This window comes from Panthera onca, chromosome A3, assembly GCF_046562875.1.
Source record: "Panthera onca isolate mPanOnc1 chromosome A3, mPanOnc1 haplotype 2, whole genome shotgun sequence".
NCBI classification, from domain to species: domain Eukaryota; kingdom Metazoa; phylum Chordata; class Mammalia; order Carnivora; family Felidae; genus Panthera; species Panthera onca.
Genome location: NC_138341.1, coordinates 120,881,382 through 120,893,871, shown reverse-complemented (window position 1 = coordinate 120,893,871; position 12,490 = coordinate 120,881,382). Strand labels below are relative to the sequence as shown.

General features: G+C 48.7%; 1 long non-coding RNA gene across 1 annotated transcript; it reads left to right on the top strand.

Moving 5' to 3' along the window:
- Positions 1–10,360: 10,360 nt before the first annotated feature.
- On the top strand, positions 10,361–12,239 carry LOC132688026 (uncharacterized). The gene is made up of 3 exons (XR_009614388.3): positions 10,361–10,640; positions 11,071–11,136; positions 11,735–12,239. It is a non-coding gene; the product is annotated as an uncharacterized LOC132688026 (long non-coding RNA).
- Positions 12,240–12,490: the final 251 nt, after the last annotated feature.

Sequence of the window (12,490 nt, the reverse complement as noted above, 5' to 3'; positions counted from 1 at the left end):
GAGGATGACACAGAACAGTGCTCCTGAAAGCGTCTGATGCGTAGAGTGTAGTTGTAAAAGGGGACGGGCAGAGCAGTTATCAGGTACATACACACACACACACACACACACACACACACAGTGCCTAGAAAATGTACATAACGACCCCCAAACTGGTCACGTGAGTTCTCTCTAGAGAGTAGATGTGGAGGCTTCTACTTTCCTGTACAGTTTGAATTGTTTAGCCATGAGCCTGTATTATTTTTTCATTGATAAAAGAAAATCAGCAGCCAACTCAGCCCAGAAACCTGAGATGGTTTGGAGGAGTCTGGATGGTCGGTTGACTCATGAGCCGCAGGGGGGTCATTTAGCCCACAGGTGGCTGGCTAGGCCACCCCTCCAGTCTGGGCAGTTGACCCAGCTGTGGGCCCCGAGCAGCCTGCATTTGAACTCTGGCTCTGTGACTTCTCAGTCACACGACTTCAGGTGAGATCCTTGGGCCTCAGTTTCCTGGTCTTTAGAATGGGAATAACCAAATCTACTTGCAGGGCTGTTTTGGGAAGTGACCGTGGGCGTGAGGCATCGGGACATGTGTACGTGCCAGACAAGCAGCCGTTTGGATGGCTGTTGGGTTTTCATGTTGCTGCCTCTGCCCCAGGAGTCTGGACTTGCCCCCTGAAGGCCCCAGAAGGGACTCTGGGTCGCTAAATCCTGTGGGCATCAGGTGGTCTCCATCTTTCTGGATGTCTTGGTGGCACCCACCTTGCTGATCTCTCTGCTCCTGGAGACACCCTCAGCTTCCCTCAGCTTTGAGGCCCCGTACTCTCCATGGGAAGAGAAAAAGGTGGGGGCCAGGCTGGCCTATGTGGACCCCATGGGGCTGGACTGGGGTGTGGGAACTTGCCTCTCCTCGAGAACCTGCAAGTGTAAATCACCTGGAACCATCTGCATGTTCATCAGAAAGGATCTGGTTGAATGAGTCATCCAACCCCAGAACCCCGGGCAGCTGTTATGAGTGAGTTAGACCGTGTCTTCCAGACAGGTGAGCAGGTCCCTCCCAGACTAAGTAGAAAATAATATTAGAACATAAAGTTGATAGCACTGCCTCATTTTTATGAAGAAACAAGATTTAAAAAAATCCTTGGAGGAGTAGAGATTAAGAACTTTTTTCTTTTCTCTTTTTTAATGTTTATTCATTTTTGAGAGAGAGAAAGAGAGACAGAGCACGAGTGGGGATGCAGAGAGAGAAAGGGAGACGCAGAATCCGAAGGAGGCTGCAGGCTCTGAGCTGTCAGCACAGAGCAGGATGCGGGGCTGGAACCCACGAACTGGGAGATCATGACCTGAGCCCAAGTCAGATGCTTAATCGACTGAACCACCCAGGAGCCCCAAGAACTTTTCTCTTAGTCTGTATCCTTAACTAGCATGAATGGCAATAACAAGAAAGGCAACAGTGATAATTAAGATTAAAAAAAACCTATGAAGAGACCTTGCACACAGAGTGGGGTGAGCCAGGACACCTGGCAGCCTGGTCCAACTGGGGGGCGGATCAGGAGCCAGACACTGAGGCTTACTGGTGAGCCTGGGACACATGAGCACAGAGCCGAGCATGAGGTGACAGAGGATTCTTCTAATGGCCCCAAAGACAGAGCTGTGATCTGTGGTGAGACTATTCCTCACCACAGATCAGTCTCTATTCTATTCTGTCTATTCTCTGCCTTCCCCTCCCCTGCCCATCATCATGGGGAGGTGAATGGGGGCTTGTGGGTGTAGGATGGTGCTGCCCACCCCTGCTGCCCGGTCCCCTAAGATAACCACGTTTTGACCCAGAGTACCTGTGAATGTTAGGTCAAGTAACAAAGGGGAAGTAAGGATGCAGATGGAATTAAGGTTGCCAATGAAAGTGACCTTGAAATAGGGAGTTCATCCTGAATTATTTGGTGGGCCCACTGAATTCTTCAGAGCCCTTGAAAGATGAAAGAGGGAGGCAGAAGAAAAGTCAGTGTGGGAGTGATTCCGTGGGAGGACTCAACCTGCCACTTCCGGCTTTGAAGATGGTGGGGGATCGTGGACCGCAGCATGCAGGTGGCCTCCATCAGCCAGAAAAGGCCAGGAAGCCGATCCTTCCGTGGAGCCTCCAGAAAAGATCATAGCCCCTCTGGCACCTTGGTTTTAGCCCAGTGAGACCCATTTTGGAATTCTGACCACAGAACTGTAAGAGAGTAAATTTGTGTTGCTTTAAATCACTAAGTTGAGTGGTAATTTGTTACAGCAGCCATAGAAAACGAAGACAGTATTGACCTCTCTTTAAAGGGTTAAGGTTTTAAGGGTCAGGAGTGAATTTCATCCAGACCCATCATGCCTTCGCGTGGTATCGAGCCTCAGTTCCAACCCATGTCAGGGTCTGTGTGACCCCCAAACACGCCTCTGTTCAAACCTGGAGTCTAGAGATCAAGCGGCTGGCTGCCTGAGGGACGAAGGTATAGATTTCCAGCCTGTTGAGCGGGCATGTTGGAGGGTCACAGAACAGCTTCTCTCTTTCTCCCCCAGTGTATTCCTTGTAGCTGCCTAGGAAGGTACCACTTAAGATGTGGATGTGAGTCCCAGCCACACCACCTCCTCTGTGTGACACTGAATGAGAGATCTCCTCTCTTTGAGCCTTGAAGTCTCAACCTATCAACTGAGCAACCTATCAACTGTCCTCCAGAGTTGATGTGAGTCGGGTGAGGCCCTCACGAGGCCTGCCATCCCAGGAGCCCCTGCAAAGTCTCCCCAGATATTCTGCAGGCACAATCCAAGGCTTGCCTGCTTGATGGACATATGCCCTACACTCGGCTCTGCCCGTTATCCTGTTGACAGACATGTCAAAGAAATCCCTTTTCCATTCCAAAGCACCCTGACACGGTGTTTCCTGTAGCATGGGGGCCTATTGTTTCACAGGGAGGCATAATTAGGCATTTCTAATGCCTTTTTTGCCAGGCCCCAGGAAAAAATTCCAGAGTGCTGCCCGTGAATTGCATTTGAACTAACCAAGGGACAAAAGCACAAACTCTCAGCTTCTATTGGGCCCAAGAGACTCAGGCTGGCCTCATGCAGTTGAGGTCAGGAGGGGAGGTCGTATAAGATGGAGACTCTGGGCCTCACCCCAAAGAGGTTCCAGTTCTGGACGTCTGGGATAGTCTGGGAATCTGCCTCCTAGAGCAGATCCCCAGGAGATTCAGAGGCAGGTGTCCGTGTGCCGTTCTTCCAGGGATGCTAGTATAGTGGACATTGCGAGAGCTCGGCGCAGGCAGATCTGGACCCAAATCCCACTGTAGCAGCTGTGTGACCTCAGCTGTGTTCCTTCACCTTGCTAGGCTCCGCCTTTCCCGTCTGTAAACTGTCCTTGGTTTCAACCAACAAGACAGTGTTTTCCAAGTGCCAGATATAGTGCTAGCCCTTTGTATCGGCTTCTTTGGTCTTTGCAACAGCTCTCAAGGTAGGAGCTATTCTTTCCTAACTCTGGAAGCCTCACTCGAGACCACCTCCTCCCCTTGTAAATCACTGTGGTGCTGAGTCGCAGTGAAGTGAGCTATCTGTGGAGTACGTAGCACAGTGCTGGGTTCATGGCAGGTGGTTGACACAGACTCACTGCCCATGCCCCGGCCTGGTGCCCCAGCACTGGGTGGGTTTGGAGCTGTTGAGGATCTGGGAGTGGGGCTTGCAGGGCATGGAGGGCTCAGAGGCCAGGGGTGAACATTATTAGTCTATCGGTGGGAATTCACCGAGACTTCCTAACATAGGTGGAGGTGAACTTGGAGAAGGGAACACGGCATGCATCCTGTGCTGGCTTTGTGGGGATAATTACCCTAGAGGAGGAGCCTTCCAGACAGGAAGCCATACAAGGGAAGCGTCTGCAGGGAGCTGGGACGATTCTACTAGAGTGGGGACCGCCAGGGTGGGTGATTCTCGTGGGCTTTTCAGAGGCCATCCCCGCCCCTGTGGAGCCCAGCTTAGTCCAATTAAGCCTCTGCCAGGGAAATACTGCGTCGGCATTGTGGATAAATGGAGCTAGCGGACGGACACAAATAAAAAGTAATTTACTTTATCAACAAGAAAGCAAACCATGCCAAAGGAAGCAACTGAAAATGAGGGCAAATGAATGAATAAGTGAGGGTCATTGCTTTACGCGATCATCTTATAACAAGTTAGGCTTTGCTTTTCTCCCCCACAGCCTTTCCCAGCTGGGTTTAAATCATCGGAGTCCCATGATCTGCTGTGCTAAATACCCTCTGTGATTCTCATAAGAACTTCAAGGTCAAAAGTCCAGCATCGGCTTTTCTCTGAGCTGTTAGAATGTAGTTTCATTCATCCAACAAATATTTACGGAGCGTTTGCTGTGAGTGAGGCAAGGTTTCGGGCACTGGAGATACATCAGGGAACACAATAGATAAAGACCCCTGCTCTCGTGGGGATTACATTCTAAAGAGGGAAGAGAGAAAGAACCCAAAACAAAAATGAACCAGAGCAAACATTAGGGGGAAACTGGGTTAAGCATATATGAGAGCTTTCTCTATTATCTGTGCTGTTTTCCTGTGCATCTAAAATTAATACTTAAAGAACAAAAAAGTGTATGTGTGTATACATACATATGTGTGTGCTATATACACACATATATAAGTACTTGTGTATACACACACACACCCACACACACAAAGTGAAGAATAACTCAGGAAATAAAGAAATCAGGGAAATGCTCTGAGGCAGGAGGAAGTGTTGTAGTTTTTAAAAGTCTGGTCTTTTTGAAAAAATGGTATTTAAGCAAAGGTTTGATGGAAGAAGAAGGGCAAGCCATGGGCCAGAGGGATATCTGGGGAGAGAATACACCAGTTAAGGAAAGTAAGTACAAGGTCTCAGTGGTGGCCGGCCCTCAAGAGGGCCCTCAATGACCCCGGTGTTCAGACCCTCCTGTAGCCCCCTTCCCACACTGAATGGGGCTGACCTGTGTAATAAGACTTTGAGGAAATCGGACTTCCACGGCTAGGTCACAAGAGACATTACGGGTTGGCCTCCCTCTTAACTTGGATCGCTCTTCCCACAGGAAGCCAGCTGCCATATTGTGAGGACGCTCATGCCGCCCTACAGAGAGGTCCACGTGGGGAGGGAGTAAGACTCCTGCCAACAGCCAGCACTAACTTGCCAGGCTGTGAGTAAGTCACTTCGGAGGAAGATCCTCTAGCCTGTAGGTAACTGTGGACCCATTAACATCCTGACTATAATCTCGTGATGGACTCTGAGGCGGGACCACCTAGCCAAAGCCAGTCCCAGATTCCTGACCCCACAGAAGCCCTGTGAGATCAAGAGAGGAAAAAAAAGTGTATTGTTGTGAACAGCTACAGATTGGATTAATTTGTTATGCAGCAATAAACAACCACTCCACGTCTTTAGGTGGGAACATGCTTTGTTGATCGTGGAACAGCAGAGACACCATGTAGCTGGAGTAGCAGGTGTAAGGAGGAAAACAGGAAGAGATGTGGGTCGAGGGCCTGAGTCAGTCTTCCTCCTGAAGAAAAGACTTCCTCTCTGTGGGTATTATTATTATTTTTTTTAGCAATTGGCCTCTCCTGAGTTTTTCTCAGGCCAGACCTTGGGAATGAGTAGTGATGCCATTTTCTTCGCTCCTCTGGTCTTCTGAGATGGATTTAAATCTTCTCTTCCCAGGAAATCTGTGGTGTTGTCATCCTTCCTGAAGTGGTTTCAATGAGACCTCATGTTGAAACTGGGCCAATGCCTCCTTGGGTATTTTTTTTTTTAAGGCCAGATTATTTTGGTAGAGAACTAACATAGATTTGAATAACAACGAGAGAGAGAGAGACAGAGAGAGAGAGAGACAGAGAGAGAGAGAGAGAAGGAATTTGATTAATTAGAAACAAGTTGTGGCTCTGAGAGGAGTGAGAGGTGGGGGAGGCTGAAAAGAGCAGGTGGCTAAGATGGTGGGTGAGGACAGTGGGATCAGGAATGGCAGAGATGAGGGCGAATGAGGAGGATCTCTGCGTTCTGGGGCTTTGACATCGTTGGTGTGGTGGCTGGGAAGATGGCAGGGAAATAGGTGAGAGGTGCGCAGGACTCTTGAGTCTGAATTCCATCCTCCAGGCCAGACGTTCTCCCTCCTGGTAGCTTCCAATCCTTCAGAGGTGAGCTCCAAATGGTGGCCCTTTAGTCCCGGTCAGTCATAAAATCCATTCAAAGTTGGAGTTAGGATGAAAGGGAATTTACTGATTTACATAAAGGAAAAGACCATGGTCTGATTTAATCATTGTCCATCTATTCACTCTCTTTTGTTCTGTCTTCTGCCATATTGGCAACACCCTCTCTTAGGCTCTCCCCTTGTGGTTGCTGGCCTCTTTCTAGGGTTGAATCCAGGAGAAGAAAGTACTTGTGTTTGTCCCGGTGGAGCCAGACACAGTCTTGATACTTACTGGATGGATGAGTCAACTCATGTAGATCATGTGCCTCCTTCTAGGCCAATCACTGCCATTGGTGGGTGTAGAACTTTGGCCAGGCTTAGAACCCCTAGACTTAGAATCAGGATGGGATGGATGCTCAGATGGAAATCAGAGGCTGACACCACCAGCAGGTAGATGGGTCATGTGACAAGATGCAAATCAGGCATATTTAGTAGGATAGTCAAGAAGGTTGCCTCATGAGTATGTAAGAGAGCATGGTCGGGGCACCCAATCTATTCACACTGACCTGTGGTACCGAAAGGTCTCCCACTGAATCATCAGACAGTGGTAGGTGCCTTTATAGATTCTATGAGGTATTGTTACACTGTAGCCATGATCACATTGTCATTATTATTGATTAGTTTCACGCCATTTTGAGTATTTTAACCCCCTTTTATTAGTTAGGGTAATTCCAGTTGCTATAAGAGATAAATTCTGCAATATTATCAGCTTAAAGAAATTTTCTCTCTGGGCAACTGGGTGGCTCAATCAGTTAAGTGTCCCAACTCTTGATTTCAGCTCAGGCCACGATCTCACAGTGGTGAGACTGAGCCCTGTGTCAGGCTTGGTGCTGGGTATGGAGCCTGCTTAAGATTGTCTTTCTCCCTCTCCCTCTGGCCCTCAACCCCACCACATGCTCTCTTTCTCTCAAAACAAAACCAAACAAAAAACCCCCACAAATAAATGATTTCTCTCAGGTGTAGTCCAAAATACGAATTATTGATTGGCGGTACTGGGGCTCTGCTCTACAGAGGCATTCAGGGTTGAAGTAGCTTCCATTCCGTGGCTCCACCATCTCCTGTGTCTTAGTCTTTTCCTGCAGCTGGCAGTTGGGAAAAGAGAAGTGAAGGAGCGGTGCCTGCTTCCTAAACATGTCACTGTCATTCCTATTCCACTGGTTCCATCTAGGCGGAAGGGGAACTGGAACTTGTGGTCCTGGCTGAACAACGATGGTCCAACAGCTCCATGCTGTGGAACGGGAGCGTGCATCTTGGTGGGCAGCTAGCTAACTTGCCACCCCCACCAAGCTGCCCCAAACTATAGGTATTAGAGTTATAGCCTAAAAATATAGCAAAGAGTTATTGTCAAAGGCGACTGTGGGGCTGCTGAAGCGTTTTAGGCAGGAGAGTTACACATCTGGTCAATCTGTGCTCCAGTGACACGAAGGGGATTGTGGCAGTGGAATGGAAAGGAAGGAGGAGCCTTCTGAAAACCTCAGTCAGTGAGGTCCATGTTGTCCCCTTCTCCCCCAGTTTTGAATGGTACAATACCTTGGCATGCCTCACGTTTATATTCCTACCACGTACCAAGGGTCCACCATGTGCCTTTTTTGAAATAGTATCTATTGATAGCTTAGCAATGTTATGAGGTAGGTGTTATTACCTGCAATTTAAAAAACAAGTAAATTGAAGTTTATGGAAGAGAAGTGACTTGTCCAAGGTGTGTTGGCCCTTCAGTGGTTGTCACTGAAGCTGTTGATCTGTGTTTGGAAATTTTGGGGGACTCTACAGTGCCAAGTATGCATTTACCCTGTGACGTGTTGTCTTCTTGCTTAGGGAACAAAGGGGTCTGAGTATCCAGTGGTGGTGGGGCCTGGCTGGCAGGTGGACTAGATAGCCCTTCGTACCTGCACCTCCCCCAGGGACAAAGCTTGAAGCACTTCTCTCCCTGCCCCTGCCCATCCCGTTGAGTCACTTCCAAGTTCCTAACAAAGATACTCTGTGAGTCCTCTCACTGGCTCTCAGGAATCTGTTCTCTGGCTCCTGGACCTGGTAGGGAGGGGGACCATAGCCATACTCCCCAGGCTAGAGGAGCCAGTTCTGCTGACTGGGCAGATGGGGCCCACGCACCGGGACCTGGGGAGATTGAGAGGAGAAAGTGGCTGAGCGCAGCTCTGCGAGGCCTAGTGATTTATGAGGAGCAGCTTCCGCGGGCCATCTGGACCAGGAACTTCAGGAAGCACATCCTGTGTGGAGGCACAGGCAGCGTGGGAGCCCTGCCAGGGAGGAGGGAGGGGATGGGGGAGCAGGGATGGGGCAGAGCCAACAAGGAAAGAGCCCCGGCAGCGAAACGAGACAGATTCGGGTTCTTCCACTTGCAGAAAATTTGGGCAAGACCCTAACAGCTCGGGGCCTCACTCTCATCAACTTTAAAATGGAAGGATAATCATACCTGCTGTGCTGTTGAGAAGTTTAGATGGACTGTGGCTTCTAAAAGCACCCAACCCATTGGAGGAAAGCTGATATTACTGAACATTGACCATGAGCTACGCATGCAGTTGAGGGTTGGCAACATAAAGATTTCCGGTTTGCAGTTGAGTGGGGGAGGCAGACTATTTTGTATCGTGTGGGACATTTACTACAAACTCTGGGAGCACAGAAGTAAGAACAAGTAACTGGAGGTGAAGGAGAAGTTTGGGGCCTTAAAGGAGAAATAGAAGCTTAGTGACCTACGGAGAGGTAGCTAAGGGAACAGTTTGAGGACAGATACGCCACACTAAGGTCAAATGTTGGTGCATTCATTTGCAACTCCAGCCCTGAGCAATCTACTGGGTTCCAAACCCATGTATCCAACTGCCTACTTATATCACTACTTGAATGTCTAATGGACACTCAAACTTAGAACGACTGAAACAGAGCTACTGGTCCACCTGCCCTCCCCCCCTCCCCCCACATCAGACTTCTTCCTCCTAGGTCATCCCTATCTTGGCCTGTCTACTCAGTCACATAAGCCAAAAACCTAGAAGACATTTATCTCTGCTTTCTCTATTTCCTTCACTATGTTGCAAGGTACCTTGTTGCACCACTGCATATATATGGTTCCTCCTGGAATTATGCGACGTGGTCTTGACCTCATCTCCCCAAATTTATCCATCAGCAAGTTCTGTCAGTTCTGATCTCCCAAGTACCTCCAGAATCCGTGTCATTCTCTTCATCTCCACCACTGCCATCACAATCTTACCCAGGAAAGTGCAACACAATTCTGTGTTTGTTTCCACATCTGTCTTTCACAATCTCATCTCTTCATGGCTACCAGAGCGGTCTTTACAAAACCGAAATAAAATCAAACACTCCCCTGCTACAAAGCCTTTATCTGACAGCCGTTTTCAAGGTAATTCTGTGTAATAATTCACCCTAAAACTCAGTGCTACACAGTAATAGACATTTTTTCTTGCTCGTATGTCCAAGGGTTGGCTGAGGCTCTGCTGATCTGGGCTGAGTTTGGCTGCAGACTGTAGGTTGGGCCCAGGGTTGCTCTCTATGTCTGTCTTTCTCTTTGGTCCAGTGGCTACTCAAGGCATATTCTCCTCCTGGAGAAAAACAGGGACACTAGAGGGCAAGTTTGCCTGACAAGAACATTTCAAGTTTCATTCCCAACACATCCAACACCATCTGATTGCTCAAAGCAAATCATGGGGCCAAGTCCAAGGGTCAAGGAGAAAGGAAGTACACTCCACCATAACTCCATAAGGAAGGTGTGGATATATAATTAGTTATGGTGAGATAAAGAATTAGGACCAATAATTCAATCTTCAACAAAAGCTTTTAGTGGCTTTCCATTAAACTTAGAATAAGGTCTAAACTTCAACCCCCTCAGGCTCTAGCCCCAGGCTAGCCCCTCTAAAACTTCAACTTTTGCCACTTTTTCCCTCACCCATTTCTAGCCATACTGCCTTTGTGGCTGTTCCTCGAACTTTCCAAACTCTTTTTCTACCTCAGGACGTTTGCATTTGCCATTCTCTCTCTGTCTGGATCACACTGCTCCTAGAGCTTCACATGACTGGCTCCTTCCCGCCACCAGGTCTGAGATGCAATGCTACCTATACCTGGGGGTGTGTTAGAGATGCAGGTGCCTGGGCTCCACCCCCAGAGATTCTGAAATGACAGGTGTAGGGGTGTGTCTCAGGGGTCTGTTGCTAACAATATACCCACTGTTGATGCCAGTGCCGGTGTTCCATGGAACATTCTGAGAAAGGCTGCTGTGAGAGGGAAGCATGCCCCAGGGGTACCGGGGAGGATGTGCAGGGCCTGAGTCTGTTGGGATTCAAGGAAGTCTTGCAGAAGGCGTAGCAGCTGAGCCGAGGCTTGAGGGATGTAGAGGAGGTGGTCAGGCCGACAAGACTATGTTTTAGGGTCATCCCACAACTCTGTGTGCTTCTTGGGTGTGAGCTTCCAGGTAACTTTTCCTGAACCCCTCACCCCATCCAGCCCAGGCCCTGCTGGAACAGCCTCCCGTTGGGAACTAGAACTGATGACATTATATACGACCACCATCCGAGCTTCTTGAGACAACCAATCCCACAGGAAGTCTTAGAAAGCTTTTTTTCCCTCTAAATGATCTTTTTTAGTGTCTGTCACCCAGAGTTGTAGAGATTTTATATCATCTATGAAATCCTATTAAGATTTTATTTCCTTATTTTCCTTTTATGATGACTGGGATTTCCTTCCTGAGAGAAGGCTTCAGGAAGTGGCCGTGCCTTGGCAGGAGCCAGGCCCTGGGGAGGGTGTGTTGCTGAGGCAGCCGCAGCCTCCGTGGCAGAGTTGCTGACAGGCATTCAGAGCTGGCAGCATCCTTCAAGGTCCTGTGGCCCATTTTCCCCCTGAAGGTATCCTCTCTAGAGCTTTGAGCATCCCATGACCCAAGAGAGGCAGTGATGGAGCTTTGGAGTCAGGTGAGATGGTCTAAGAGTCAGAGGGTCTGGGCTGAGACCTAGAACTTCTTGGAGGGCTGGCCTTTTGGGATGCTACCTATTTGGGTGACTTCAGACAGTTGTTTACCTGCTCTAAACCTTATCTATACATGCATGCACCCATGTTATGGTGAAGATAAGATGTGATAAGTGCTTTGTAGGCAGGGACCATAGAAGGACTGCTACTCTCTCCTTGAACAGATCCAGTATGGGCAACCCGCTACTTTGAAAAGTAGAGTGTTGAGATCCGGTTGGATCCAGATGCCATCAGTGAGTCCATTGGCGATCTTTTCTGACTTCAGGTCCTCTTACACATGAACCATAAACCTGGAAAGCCTCATCAAGGCCACTGACTTAATATTGACCAAGAAGGAATCAGAGAGATTCCTCGTGGCCTCTTCTGGTCCTCTTAGGCCACTGCTCCTCAGCCATGGCTGCTTATGAGAATCACTTGGGATGATAGGAACCCTAGTTAAGGCTCAGGTCTCCTCTCATATTTATTAAATAAAAACCATCAAGGGTAGAGACAGGCATCAGTGTTGTCTAAAAGTTCTACAGGTGACTCTAATTATTCAACCAGGTGACAGTCTCCTTTTAGATACATTCAATCAGTCGTGGATCCACCTTGGAGCACTAGCACCAACTCACAGAAGGGCATCTCGAAACCACCTGTTACATGGCTGCCTGCTTCATTCCAGACACAAGATGCAGAACCCAAATTTATCCAGGTTACCACGTTGGAGTTAAACCTGAGACCACGTTAATAAACCTCCATCTGTTTTACTCGCTCTGGCCCTGCCTAGATGGGCCTCTGAACAGTCCTCCCAGTCTTGTTGGGGAGTCCCTTGTGTGCTTAGGAGTGTCTCCTTCCCCACATAATGGAGTTGGCCAAGTTCTTTCTCTCCAGCTCCTCCTTTCCTGCTGACACTCGCAGTCCATGCACCATGGAGAAGGACCTCACTACTCTGCCTGCTGCTGGGATGGCCCACAAGAATGCAATTCCCATGTTCAATGTGCATTAGCCCAGACATTGGTACCAGTCCTTGGTATCCCGTTGATTAAACTGCATTTAATCTGGTGCAGAAGTGAGAAGTGTAGTCTTCCTTTCTTGGGGTCACATGCTGTCGTGTGGGTCCATCAGGAGGACGGCTGGAGCACTAGCTCTCAGCAACTCCAGCCTCTTCCTGAAGCTTCTTCTTAGAGGACCACGGGGCATGAGGTCTTGGTTCAGGTCCTGGACCTGAATAAGTCCATCATGGCCTCTGTAGTGTATGTCTTTGCTCCTTTCACTCTGAACTTAAGAGATGTGACTGATTCCAATCTAAATTGACTTGTA